The sequence below is a fragment of the Gymnogyps californianus genome, chromosome 9, assembly GCF_018139145.2.
Source record: "Gymnogyps californianus isolate 813 chromosome 9, ASM1813914v2, whole genome shotgun sequence".
Classification (NCBI taxonomy): Eukaryota; Metazoa; Chordata; class Aves; order Accipitriformes; family Cathartidae; genus Gymnogyps; species Gymnogyps californianus.
In genome coordinates this window covers 5476261-5489777 of record NC_059479.1, presented here as the reverse complement: position 1 = coordinate 5489777, position 13517 = coordinate 5476261, and the positions used below count along the sequence as shown (strand labels likewise).

The 13517-nt window shown below is 34.8% G+C and overlaps 1 protein-coding gene across 1 annotated transcript in view; it reads right to left on the bottom strand.

Annotated features, from left to right (window-relative positions):
* Positions 1-13517, bottom strand: part of PCDH11X (protocadherin 11 X-linked) — a 475689-nt gene that overhangs the window by 378626 nt on the left and 83546 nt on the right. The window lies entirely within an intron of this gene.

Sequence of the window (13517 nt, the reverse complement as noted above, 5' to 3'; positions counted from 1 at the left end):
AGCAGCGCCCAAGTATTCCTAGGAGTTGAAATATTCAGATAAAAGCAACTGGCAGTGTACAAACTAGATGTCAAAAATCCATCTTCGGTTGCCTATTCTCAAATTTCTTGCTTTTTCATACAAGCATGCATTTCAGCTGCTATGTTTGCAGAAAGCTTTTTTTTTCCATTCTCCATATGTAGATTTATTTGGGAAAGAGTCTGGTGTTGACACAAAGCAACATTCTTGCATGTTTCATAAACTCTGGATAAAAAGCAATTATCATTTATTTTTCAGCTTTTTTCATTAGTCAGTGTTGAGCATAACCCCCCCCCACAAGAAATCACAGAAGTACAAAGATTTGTGTACTGTCAGTTTCCATCCTATCTCATTAGTGCGTACTGTGATTCAATTCTATATATGTTGATTATGATAAAAGAATTTATTTGGATTTTATGTTCATTCAATTTTTCAGATCTGTATCAGAACTGTGACAGAATATCCCAAAAAGCATAGTTCTTCAGAAGACAAACACAACTTGTACTTATCTTTATGGTGATGTAAAAACACTTCAAGGTGGACAAATGCTAACATGCCTTCTGGTAAAATCAACAACCTCAAACTGAAGAAGGAAAATTGTGCCTGTGTGTTTGAACAGTTTGTGGGAAGGAAGTGTGATTAAAAATAGATAAAGCAGAAAGATTTCCCCCCCGCCTCTGATTATTGTGAAAGACTTCTGCAGACGACCAACATGATGTGCTTTCAATTGATTACTCCCTGTAAATTCAGACCTCAATATAGTAAGTCTGTTTATAGTGTATGTGAGAATTTGATCATAGGTGCCTGGGATTTTCCCCTCCAGCATAAATAATGAAAGATATATTTGCATGAAAGCATCATTGAGAAGAAAGAAGTTCAAAACAGGACAAGCAAAACACATCAAGCAAACTAAAAACAAACTTTCCTTTATCAGATGTTGACTTGCAAAACGTATAAAAACTCCCTCACAACCCTGCTCACTGTCAGCTAAGTAACTGTAAGAATGGCAGGGCTAGATTACACATTGCAAAACTCAAGTCTCACTATTTTGAAGTGTTCAATCTATCCTGTTTTAAGCAGTCTTGTTTCTTGCTTAGTCTTGCTGACCTCTGAACAAAGATGGATGTGTGTACATTTCCATGTATGGATAGCCCACAGATCTGAATCTCCATCTTTTTCTCTGAAATACAGAAGTTGTTTAAAGTAATACGTGGTCACCAGTCATCACCTTTCTGGTCCCAAAAGAATGAAGAGCTGGAAAAAATACAAAATCCATCTGACCATCCATCTGTGAAGGGAGAGGTTAATACTGGTCTGTTCAAGGTAAATAAGTTATGGATATCTAACCACGGATTAAAAAAAAGGTTTTCATAAATTTGAGGTCATTTCCTTGGAACAGTTACTGTTTTTCATTACCCTCCATTGATCAACTTCAACTATATTTAGTGGTGAAACTAGGACCACCATCTGTAAACCTTGCAAAGTTTGAGATGTGTCAATTCCATGCAGGAAAATTTCAGATTAGCAGCCACAATATCAGTAGAAACCTTGTAAATATATTAAGAAAAATAAAGAGTATTGGCAATCAGATATTTGGATTTTTTTTATTTTCTTAATATTCACCTTGTGTAAGATATCAAAAATATTTTCATCTTGGAGATGGGTATATACTAAAGATGAAACTGCACAAAGACTTCCTCTCCATGCCTGGGGAAAAATAATACCAACAGATATTGGTACTATCAGTACAATTGCTGCCCTGCTGTTTTAATCTGTTTGCAACAGGATTGTTGCACAGTAGTCCATGGAAAATAGCTGCTGCAGTTTGCTGACTTTCAAATGCTTTTTGTTGTAGGTGTTTTTGCTGTTAGTTTTCTGTTCCTCTGTTTTAAAGCTGGAGGCTCAGTTACAGCAAATTCAGCAGACACATAGAAAGAACATAAACCATAGATGACTCGTCCCTGTTCCTGCCCGGACAGTAAGAAAGATGTATTCTGACTACAGAAATAGTCTACATTGAAACAAACATCCCAAAAGTTATAGAAACTCCCTTAAAGAGTGTCATCATTTATCTGCTGTTATGCCTATAGAAGTCATTCTATGACTGTATAAAAGAAGCACATATGTAATTCACTCTCTCATTAAATCCTCTTAAGTCAACATTAAGTCCTCTTCTTATATCGTGGAGCTCTTTATAATACTCACTAGCATATGTCACACTAAAGACATTGATTTAACATATGTAAGAGATATTATGATCCTTAATTGTCCTATTGACATTCTGATTTCAAATCTGAGATTTAAATACTTTAGAGCAAGAACAAATCTAGTTATTTCTCACTTCAAATCAGATATTTGAAAAACATGTCAAATGAAAACCAAACATTCACATCAGTTTCATTTAGTTGACAGGTAATATCAATCTAAATATTAAAGATACCTTTACTCCTTGACCACAGTCTGTAGCTATAATTTTCTGGCAGTTAAGCATGAAACACTATCTAAAGCACTAACAGATGTTTCAATATGGTGCGTAAGCTTGGTTCCACTCATCAAAAAATATGTAAGGTACTTCAAAAAACCCAGAGACAGCATAATCAAAGATTATGCTTTCTGTACCAGGGACAGCTAACAAACAACTATTCTTCCGTCAGAAGAGTTGACTTTGGGGTGTGTGACATAAAACCTTTAACCTGAGTGGCACAGAGAAGGCAAAGATTGCCTGTTTACTATGTTTTCTTTGTACTGGAATAAGAGTAGAAGAACTTGTTGGGGACATCAAGGGAAATTACCAAGTAATGAGTAAAAAACAAAACAACTTGGTTGTTCAGACACCCTGTAGTTAAACTGGGGAATTCGTTGATGCAGAATGTTATGGATGTTGTGAGTTCATAAAAAGCTGGACTAATTTGTGAGAGTAAAATACATTAAATGCTATAAGAATCAAAGGCGTAACTAAGACACATACTATCATAAGCTGAAAAGAATTACTTCTACCTTTCCCACTTTTTTGTCTTCTCTAGGAAGAAGATGCTGGTCTAGATAAAAATGAGAAAAGCCATACCAGTTCAGACTAGAAGTTCTTCTGGTTTGCAACGCCTGAAATGCATCAGCTATAGCTTTCTTTTACATTTTCCTTTTACTATTATTCATCAGTCTAGTTTTCAGACCCAAACGGTTGGTGACAAATGTATGTTAGAGGTGGGTGGGGTGTGGGGTGAGAAATACAGAGTTATTCAGAGAACCGTTACTTCTTGCACAGCATAACTAATGGGGGCTAAGAAAATCACTTCAATGAATAGAAAGTTCGTTACCAAGGTTCTGTTTTTCTGGCCTAATTGTGTATCATGCCACCATACAATAAAAAAAAATATTATTGTACAGTAAAAGAATTCTAAGAATTCCTTTCTCCTTATCCACTGCCTACCGCTCTACAAGGGCGTTGGGGGTTCTTTGTCCTCTGCCTACAGCAATTCCTCACCTAGCTACATTTTAGACAAAATGAAGTCTCGTTACATATTTTCTAGCTACAAGAAAAGAAGTTTAGAGGTGCTAAATTTACATTACCGTATAGTGCAAAATGCTGCTTTGTGAGTGAGGACAACCTTTTATTCTTCATTCAAGGATGTTTCCCTGATTTAAAGCACTGAGTAAATTGTATATTCTCTTGTTCAGACACAGGTAAAACAATCATGCCACAGGCAATCAGCTTTGGAAAACAAATGGTTGAAGGAGGCAGTTCCTTTCATCAAAGAGCATTTTCAGTTATCAAACATTATTTCAGGGATGATGACATATTGAAAATATCTACTGTTCAGAAAGCTTGGAATGACATGTCTTTGCACAGTTAAAAGAACAAAGCGATTCCTTGCGAGACAGCAGCACACTCGCACACAGAGCTGAAACGGACAAGGAGGTTTGGATGGGTAAAAGCATATAATAGTCCTGAATTATAACATACAATGAAAACGCATTTGGGGTTTGTCTTCTCTACCTGCCAATCTTCCCCTGCAGCTTTTAATATGTATGTGTCAGTCCTCTCAAGCTAAAAATGCAGTAAAGTTGAAATCCAAGTGGAGCTTAGAGCTGATCTACCAACAACTTGTGTGCTTTCTTCAGTGTGGTTTTTTAATACTAGATTGCTAATGTGTTAGATACCTTGTGGCAAAAAAACTTTTTTTTTTTTTCCTCTTTTTCCCCCAGTAAAAACAAACCCTTGGAAGTAAATTAATGAAGAACCAAATGGCAAAGCAGATTGGATTGTTACTACCAAATGGTGTTTCAAACACAATCTAATTAGGTGATAAAATGGACCAACATACACTGAGACTAAGTAAACAATTAAGTGCTGTGTATCATAGAGTGGGAGAGGCATCAGTTATACAGGACTGTAGTGCGAGACATTTGGCATTTAGCTCTCTAGCAAATTATCTGTCTCAAGGGAAGAATAAAATGAATCAGAGTAGAGGATGGCATCTTCAAATTGAAGCATCTTCGTTTTCATTCTGATTTTATGATGCGTCAAAAAAACTCTAACATATTGATACTAACTCTCAGGAAAATAGTTAACCTCTGTACAATAGATGATTGTGATGATCTTTGACATTATCAGCACTTACCCATTTATCACAAAATTTGGTTTTGAGGCTTGAATATTTCCTACATAAAATAACTCAAAACGTACTATATTAAAAAAGACAATTAGTATAATGAATTTAAGTTCAGATGTCAAGATGGAAGCAACAAAATGTGTTTGATTTACAGGAAGCAACTCAACGCATAAATTTATCATCCTTTTACTCTTTTTCAACTTCCTCAAAATTCAAAACAAGTCACATCTCAGACAGAATTATTCACACACAGGAACACATGCACATGCATACTCACAAAAGAAAGGCACGGAAAGCCATCCCTGCACAAAGGTGCACCATGAGATACTAATACTATTAAATCTTGAGAGTACTTTCACAATACTTCTTGAATATACCTGCTCCCTTAATTGTGCCTATTTGATTCCAAATGGATAATATCTAAACAAAATAATCCATTAAATTTACGGTTGATGATTTTTCACACCAATAATCCAGCCCTAGATATTGAAATAAGCCTGTTCTAGAGCAGTACTCTTAAAAAAGGCAAATCTCACAGGTGTATGGGCACATGCATTCATAATTCAGGTTACATTATAAGTGGCAGCAATGTTTTAGGGAAACTGAACACTCTCAACACTCTTGAAAAAAGTTTAGCTTCCTTGACTGATAGTCCTCATCCTGCATTCTAAGGGGCAAATTACTATTACTATATTACTATCAGTGTATCTATTAATCCAGACATTGAACCACAATATGCCAACACACATATCACACTAGCTCTCTTTATGCATTTTCAATATGAGAAACAGGGTTTACAATCAGGCTTCTATGTTTGTATCTTGATTACTACATATACTAACATTAACTTTTACTTAACAATACTAGCAAAGATGAACATTTGCATACATGTAAGCTTTTACATAGCACAAATGCTAGCAAATAACATGCTTCTTAAATTTGTGCAGTTCAGCTTGTCAAAATAGCAAATGTTCAGAGTAACCCACGTTGTATCACTGTAATTCAGAGAGACGAGCTAGACGTGTACCCGCATGCTATTCTTTCAAAGATACTTTAAAAACTGTTTTCAGGTGTCATATGAATATTCTATGAGATTCTCTCAATAAATATTATTTAAAAGCTCTGCTAACTTTGCAAAGTACTTAATTGCTGTTAAAGCCTGCTAAACACTTAGCCCCAGTGAATAAGACTGATAATTAAGAGATTTATGTGATTAACATGGTAAAGTTAACTTTGAAGACATTTCCTAATAAAACCAAGTACCCTCATGACAGTTTTTTCAGCATTACCCATTTCATTTAAATGACTTCTATTTAATATACTTTACCAGGATTCTACACAAAATGTCATTTAAGAAAGATGCAGAATTTCTAACAGTACAGAGACTCAGTAGGTATTGATGTACAAAATAAATATGAAAGTATTTTCAGATTCTTTTGTAATTGACAATTCTGTACTGACATTAGTTCAACACCCATAAACACTAATAAGTTATTACTTGATGCATGAATGTACTTTTTTTTTTTGAGAAGTCACATGATTCTCATCTATTGCTGTACTAGGTGTATTGCATAATTATAAAACAATTTCCAATATTTCTGTTACTACATTAGGGGAAAAAAATCCAAGCTATACAGAGACTTTCAGCAAGGAAACACATTTGAATACTACAGGAGAAACTGTGCACTTGGAAAAAAGGTTTAATTTCCTATACTCATGTGGCAGACATGACAACTGAGGTACATCCTTTGTTAAATCTTTCATCATTATGGAGGTTATTTTTTTTCTACAGTATTGCAACACAGGTGTAAGGAAAGGAGATATTTTTGCTTTTAAAAAGCCTTCACTTTTTGCATCACAGCTTTGGGAAAGAACTACTGAATTTCACAGAAAGTTTTATGGAAAACTGTAACAAGACAGAGAAGATATATGACCACTTCTCTGAAAGCTGCCTAACTGATTGCAGGTAGGTAGCACTTTAACGTCCACAAACATAAACAACACATTTACTAAACATTTTTGAAAATCAGCAGTTTCTGTTTACACAACTTTTAGTACTTAACTTTGTCATATGAATTAGTATTTCCTCAGCTTTTCACTGAAGTAGAATAGTCACAAAATATTTTAAACCTTTTCAGTAAACCACTGAATATTTCTTCTTTTGTACTACAAGAAATAAATCATTTAAGGACATCCAAACCTTGCTCAAACCCATTTCAGATTTCCAAACTTCTAATTTTATTCATTGATGTATCTACAAAGTATGTATGCACTTCTGTTTCTATTCACAGTTGAACATTCAATGAGAAATTATATTCAGCAATCATTAACTAATCTACGTAAGTGAATACAGTGCCAAACTTATAGTCATATTTCAACATTTTAGGTTTTACCATCACTTGATACTGTCGTGGATTTTGGGGGGATTTTTTTTGTTTGGTTGGTTGGTTTTGTTTTGTTGGTGTTTTTTTAAAAGACATAACTGTCTTCAGGCTTAGGTCTCTGTCTCATGTGATAAGTTGGGGTACAACAGGCTTTGTTCCAAACCTGATTCTGAGTCGAAAAAAGGAAAAAAACCCCAACAACAACAAACTCCAAACAAACCTCAGTTAAATAACATGGGTCCTTAAGGGCTTACATTGAATTCAAAAGACTAGTTAGCCCAGTATGCTCAAGCCCTTCATTTGATCCACATCAGAGAAGTCAAGCCTCCTGGATATTGGTGTTGGCTGTGGCCAGGGAAAGAATTACTGGTTTCTCACTCCCAGAAATTATCTACAGTAACACCGACTACCTCAAAATAATACATTGATATAACTCTTGCAAAGAAACTACTCCTTTGTCTCTGACAAATTGTAAGTGGCATTTGGTTAATACTTTACTTAGCAGTGTCAGTGGGTGGTGCCCTTCACTGGGAATGAACAGCACTGACACTCCATGAACTATATTACAGGGTGCCAAAGCTCCTTTAAGTGATTCAGGGGAGGCATAGGCTAAAAAGTTGAAAGACACTGATCTAACATAATTACAGTTTCTTTGGGGTTTCACTTTTTCCCCAGGACTGGCCTCTTGGATCACTATACAGTATTCAAGATAACATTCATTCAGTCAGTCATTCTCTCTCTGTCTCTCTCTAATCCTGGCATTCTTTAATGCCCTTTCCTGTGTTTCTATGTAACAAAAGTAAGAAAAAATACAATAGACTTAACAGTAGATTACTAAACACTGAAAGAGCGCCTATTTTTATCCTAACTGAAAACAAAAGACTACAAATATAATATTATTATTAAAAAAGTTAGCTGACAGTGTATGTACTTTATTAGGTATATCTGAAACAGGAGGATCAGCAACAGTTGAAAGGTACACCTTAAGATTTTGTACACTCTCTAAAACTTCAATATATTTTAAAGTTTCAAGTATTATGTATCTGTTTGCCTACTATAAGTTTATGAACGCACTCTTCAAAAGGAAGAACTCATGTTTTCTTACTGCTGTGTCACTGCTCTATGAAGTTCACTCCTGGAACTCCGTAGTAGCTCAAGCTGTGATCCATGGGAGATGCCAGTGCTAAAAACAATTAAAATGATCTCAGCAAAGGAGCCTTACAAATTTGTAAAGTATTTTTTTTAAGATTTCCAAATGAAGGTCATAAATTAGTTAAACTTTTTAGTTTAAACCTAACTGTGGCTGATGCAAACACACCTTTTTTTTCTCTAAAAATAAGATTTCTCTGCAAACGTGTGCTTGCTTTCAGGTTTCATTCCAAAAGAATGCCAGATGAGCAGAGATATCTCCTAGTAGTTCAGAAATGAAATGAAATCTTCAAGGTCAAAATAAAAGCCTTCTTAGCAAGTAATAATCCAAGTGAGCTATTTATGGAAGATATATAAATGTTCTACACAAAAGGAAAAACAAGACTTACAGGAAAGCGCAATGAAAGAAACCATTTATCAAAGTTCTTGAGTTTTGTGATCCAAGGAAATTTAATTTTCTTCTGACTAAGTAGTGGGAATTTCATGGAAGGTAAAAAATTAAGTAAGGGCTAAGAACAAGCTAGCATAGCTATCATGACAATGTGTAAGAGAAGTAGGAAACTATAAAAAGAATTAAAAATAATAATTATTTTTTAAAAAACCCAGCATTCACCACAGCCACCAATATTGATTAATAAAATAGTGCCTTAAAAGAAATGGTAAAGCAGCTTCCTGCTAGACTGTCTCACAGAAAAATGTATTCATTTAACTTAGAGCTCAGTTCTTCTGATTCTTTTTCTAGCAGACGCTTTAGCATGCATTATTTTCACCATGTACATGTTATTGTACGGCCAAATGGCAGATTTCACATGTAATTTCTTGTATTTATTATCATACCCTACCAATCTTATCTTCTATGTTTTATTTCTCATTTATAAGGGGAAAAAATTGTAAAAATGACATCAAGCCTTAACTAGTAATGGTTATATCTAGGAATCCACAATAACCGTGTCCCTCAGTTTTAAAGGGCAAATAAAAACCCTGTTACTTCCCAGTTTGCAGAACAAATACAAGTGTAATTTTTGAAGCATGTGTTTCTGTTAGAGTTGCCCTTCCCAGGGAAAACTATGTAACAGAGATTTTGTATACCTATTTAAAAATCAAACAAGCCCGTCTAGGCAGAGGTTCCAAACTGGTAAATCTCCAGTTTTTGCAGTATCTCTAGTCTCCCGCTGTGATGAATTTTTGTAGTTGTGGAAGATCAAAGAACCAGGAGAAAGAACCTGGGAGCTAGCTAACATTTGCTAGAATTATCATTTGCAGGAGAAATGGAACTAGTTTTTCAAAACTATTAACTAAGGCTGGCTTTCAGCTGTGTCCTCAAGATCTAAATTCAGACTGAAGTTTGAAAACAATAGTCTAATTTCCACTGAACAATAAAGCTTTCATATTATTTTATGTCCTCTGTGCTAATTACAGTCTTCCAAATTAATTCTAAATGCATGTACATGGCAGAGTAAATCAGCTGATGCTATACTTCAGTTTAGAATTTTAAGTGTCACCATACTTATTCAAATCAGGTTTGGGACTTTAAAAGCTTTACTCCTCAAGGATTATAAAATGAAAATGAAATTAATCACAATTTGTAAAATAAAACATTGTATATTATTTTCCTTTACCATCTGCCTAGGTTTTTTTTCTTCAACTAACCTGCCAAAGATTAATTTTCTTCAGGGCAGTGTAACTTGAAAACTATTATTCCAACAGCAGAGCAGTACACTGTAGAAATACACAACGTGCACACTACAGCCTTATGTCAGAACAGTGATATATAGTATACTTGCAATGTGAAGAATGGAAAGTGAAAACCACTTTAACAAATAGCATTTCAATAGCTTTAATAGCAAGAGTGATACAAAAGCTTGGCAAAAGACAGGTGTAGTTTTTGGTACATTAAAATGCTGGCATTTTAGGCTCACCACTTTAGCTACACTGATTTCTTAATTGAATTTTTTACAATTTCTAAATACTGATCCTCAGATTAGTGGTCCACATTTTTTTCTTCTGCAGCTATTTTAAAAGGTCTCATTGCAAAAAATGGAGGACTACTTGTGTTATAAAGATGAACTACTGAAAAACTGCCACATGAACTGCAAGTACATACAGTCAAAATAAAATATGGTGCATCCTCTTAAATGCAGAGTGGATGAGAAAACTGAGATTAGATTGCGGTAACTTGATTTTACTAAAACAAGTCTAGATAGCTGTTCCTACTGCCCTGGAAGAGACTGCAGCAATGACATACCAAAAGAGGTGGAGCTCTCATTGAGCACTGTGGGGTTTTTTAACTATAGTTGTGTTTGAGCAAGGGCTTGAGAATAGCTTTTAGCAATGTTCTTTACAGTAAAATAAATAGGCTTTAGAAAAGGAAGACGAACTTGCACTTCCTTTTCACCAACATCTGGACAACATGAACAACTTCAAGAAACTTAGCAAAGAATCAGTTCTGAATAGATTCCACACATTATACATTGGGAACTAGGAATAGAATTACTTTATTCATTTATTGCTGCTTGTTATTTTGACTAACTGCCTCATTGTAAACAAAATGAATCTGAACTCAACAAGCAAAGGAACAACACTTAACATTCTCTTTCTCCTCTCAGTTATAAGCGCTCTAGTGTCTGGCTGTAAACTGCTGTACCGCCATGCAGGGTACCAACTTGGACACAATATGAGCCACAACTTTCTGAACAACAACAACAGGGGGAAAATACCTCTTGTGGACTTCAGAGAACAGAGCTGTCTAACTATGTTCAGGTGAATAAAACAGTCTAGTCAGAAATACTACCGTTAAAGTTTTCAGAATACCTCATATAATTAAAGTTTAACCTCTTCTGAACATACACACACACAAAAATCATCTAGCATGTTATCTCAGAAACATGTGCTCTGAATGTATTTCCACAGAGATTCTTCTCTCCTATTTATGTCTTCCTATGCAAAAGTCACAATCAGAGATGTAAACTAAGGTCCTTTTTAGGCTTATTTCTAGACAGAGGATAGTGACAGGTTTACAAAGCAAATGAAAACCACACCTACAATTTTTTAAAAAAAATCACTACCTGTTAATCTGCAAAGGAGATTGCACAAGTGCTTTAAGCACGTGCTGTACAGGTAATACAGAACTGGGCAATCATAGTCACTGCAAGAAGCGTAAGACCCACTAGAAGGATCAGTGCTAAATTCCAAACTGCACAGGCAAAATGCATAAGCAATCAGGATGCTTGCAGAGTGATACACAAACTCTTACAGAATTTTGTGAGTTATGCACGCACTAATCTAAACTGTCTACTTCTAAAATAAGGAAAACAAAAAACCAAAGGACCATCCATACTAGAAAACATCAGCCAAAGCTTTGTGCCCTCACATATTAAATTAGATTAGTAAAACATCAATATTAAATTAAGATAAACAATGAAACAGCAACACATTATTAGAGGTACTTTTAAAATCTTTCTAAAGTGTATATCAAAATGAACAGCTATTCACTAAAGTGACTCAAGCATGGAAAACAGTGCCTAGTAGAAAGAGACCTCCCTTTCTCTCCACTGCACCTCACAGGGGAATTGATAAGCAATCTTGTAAAGCATGACATAGTCACAGTTTCAGCTAGATATGATAAATATTGGACAACAGTGACTTAGAGCCCCGTACTGGTACAGAACAACTTCAAGGATAAAAGTAGAAATTTGTCTCCACCTCTACGTCTGTGAGTGTACAATATGAGAGGGTTTCACTGTAAACCAGAGTTTCTGAGATCATACGTATCTAGTAACAACAATGAACATGGGCCATAAAACCCCCTCTACTTTCAAATCCTTTACAATCTATTACAGAATCCAATATTTAAACTTTGCAATTCTTACTTTTTAAAAATTAAAAAGTCTATTCTTAGTTTTCAATCCAGCCATGAATAGACTTGTATTAAGTTGTTTTGAGTGATTTGAACTTCTGTGATTTATCTGGCTTTGGGAAAAAAAAAAAAAGAAGTGATGGATAAAGCCAACAGCTTTGATCTTTATTTTACAAGTAAGGAGCTTAAAAAAAAATCATAATAATATAATCCAAAATGATGGCACCTAATAAAACAGAAATCATATCTAGTCTACTGCTTCATCATATCATGCATCATCACACAGATAAAAATATAACTTTGCATCAAAAAAAAGGAAAAGAAAAAAAACCTATGGGCACTGCAACTCCAAGGACTCATTCAGTAGTCCTTCCTTAAATAATAGCACTGATGAGCATAAATGTTATTATTAATGACCTTTTCTGTTTGTCTTCTGTGGTAACTGAAGAATAAAATACTATGTAAAATATCATTTACTATGTAAAACATAGTAAACTTCTGCTTGCTCCTTTTTTGTTATTTCTGCTCCTGTCTGTTTCAACTGCATGCTTTGTCTTTATTTTAATCTTTATTTCGATTTATTTAGTATACTATCAATAGTGGTCAGGCTACATGACAAAACATGTTGCCAGGATGTTAAAGTTGGTCTTTTTTGATAAGGAAGTGGACTGCATGAAATGAGGAAAAAGTGAGAGAGTGTTGAAGGCGGAAAAGTGGCATAGTTGTCATTCTTTTATTAATAGTCCGCAGTACATTACTCCCAGAGTGTCTATTAGTCTTTCTTGAAAATTTATTGAATAATAACCGAAAAATCTAGGAAGCAAGGCTAGTCTTCAGGTTTATTCAGAAACACAAGACACCATAAATTGACTGCAAGCCCTAGAATGGCTAAAGGTACTTTTACAATCTACTTTTGGACATTAGGGGGGTACCGTCCTCAAAATGAAGAGATGAGAAATTAGTAAGAAAAAAAATATTACTTGTTTTCTTCAAAAAGTCAAGCAACAAGCAGTGGAAGAGTCCACAGGTCCACTTCTCCTCAGATAACCTTTTTGCCTTTCCTGAAGTATTTGCACAGCCAGACAAGTCCATAATTTAATTTAATTCAATGGAATGAGAGAAAGGTCATATTTGCATGAGAAAACAGAGTTAGGTGACATGAGCCGTCAGAAGAAATAAACTACTACATTTGCACCCAAAACCTACAGGTAGGACAGCAAATGGAGTTTTCTCTTTTCAAAAGATTACCACAGACAGCAGCTGAAGATACTTCAAATACAATTACTTTTTAAGAGTGTACTCTTCAGAGTAACTGTGTCAAATGTTGTATCTTAAAGTTCACATTAGAAACAAGATTATATTTTCCTACACACATCATTATCGTTTCTAAATGAGGTTTATTTTATTTTTCCATTTTCCTTTTAAAAGTCCTTGGAATACAGATGCAAAACAAAATTAGTAAAAATTGCATAAGCAGCCTGTTTGCCAATGTCTCAAACT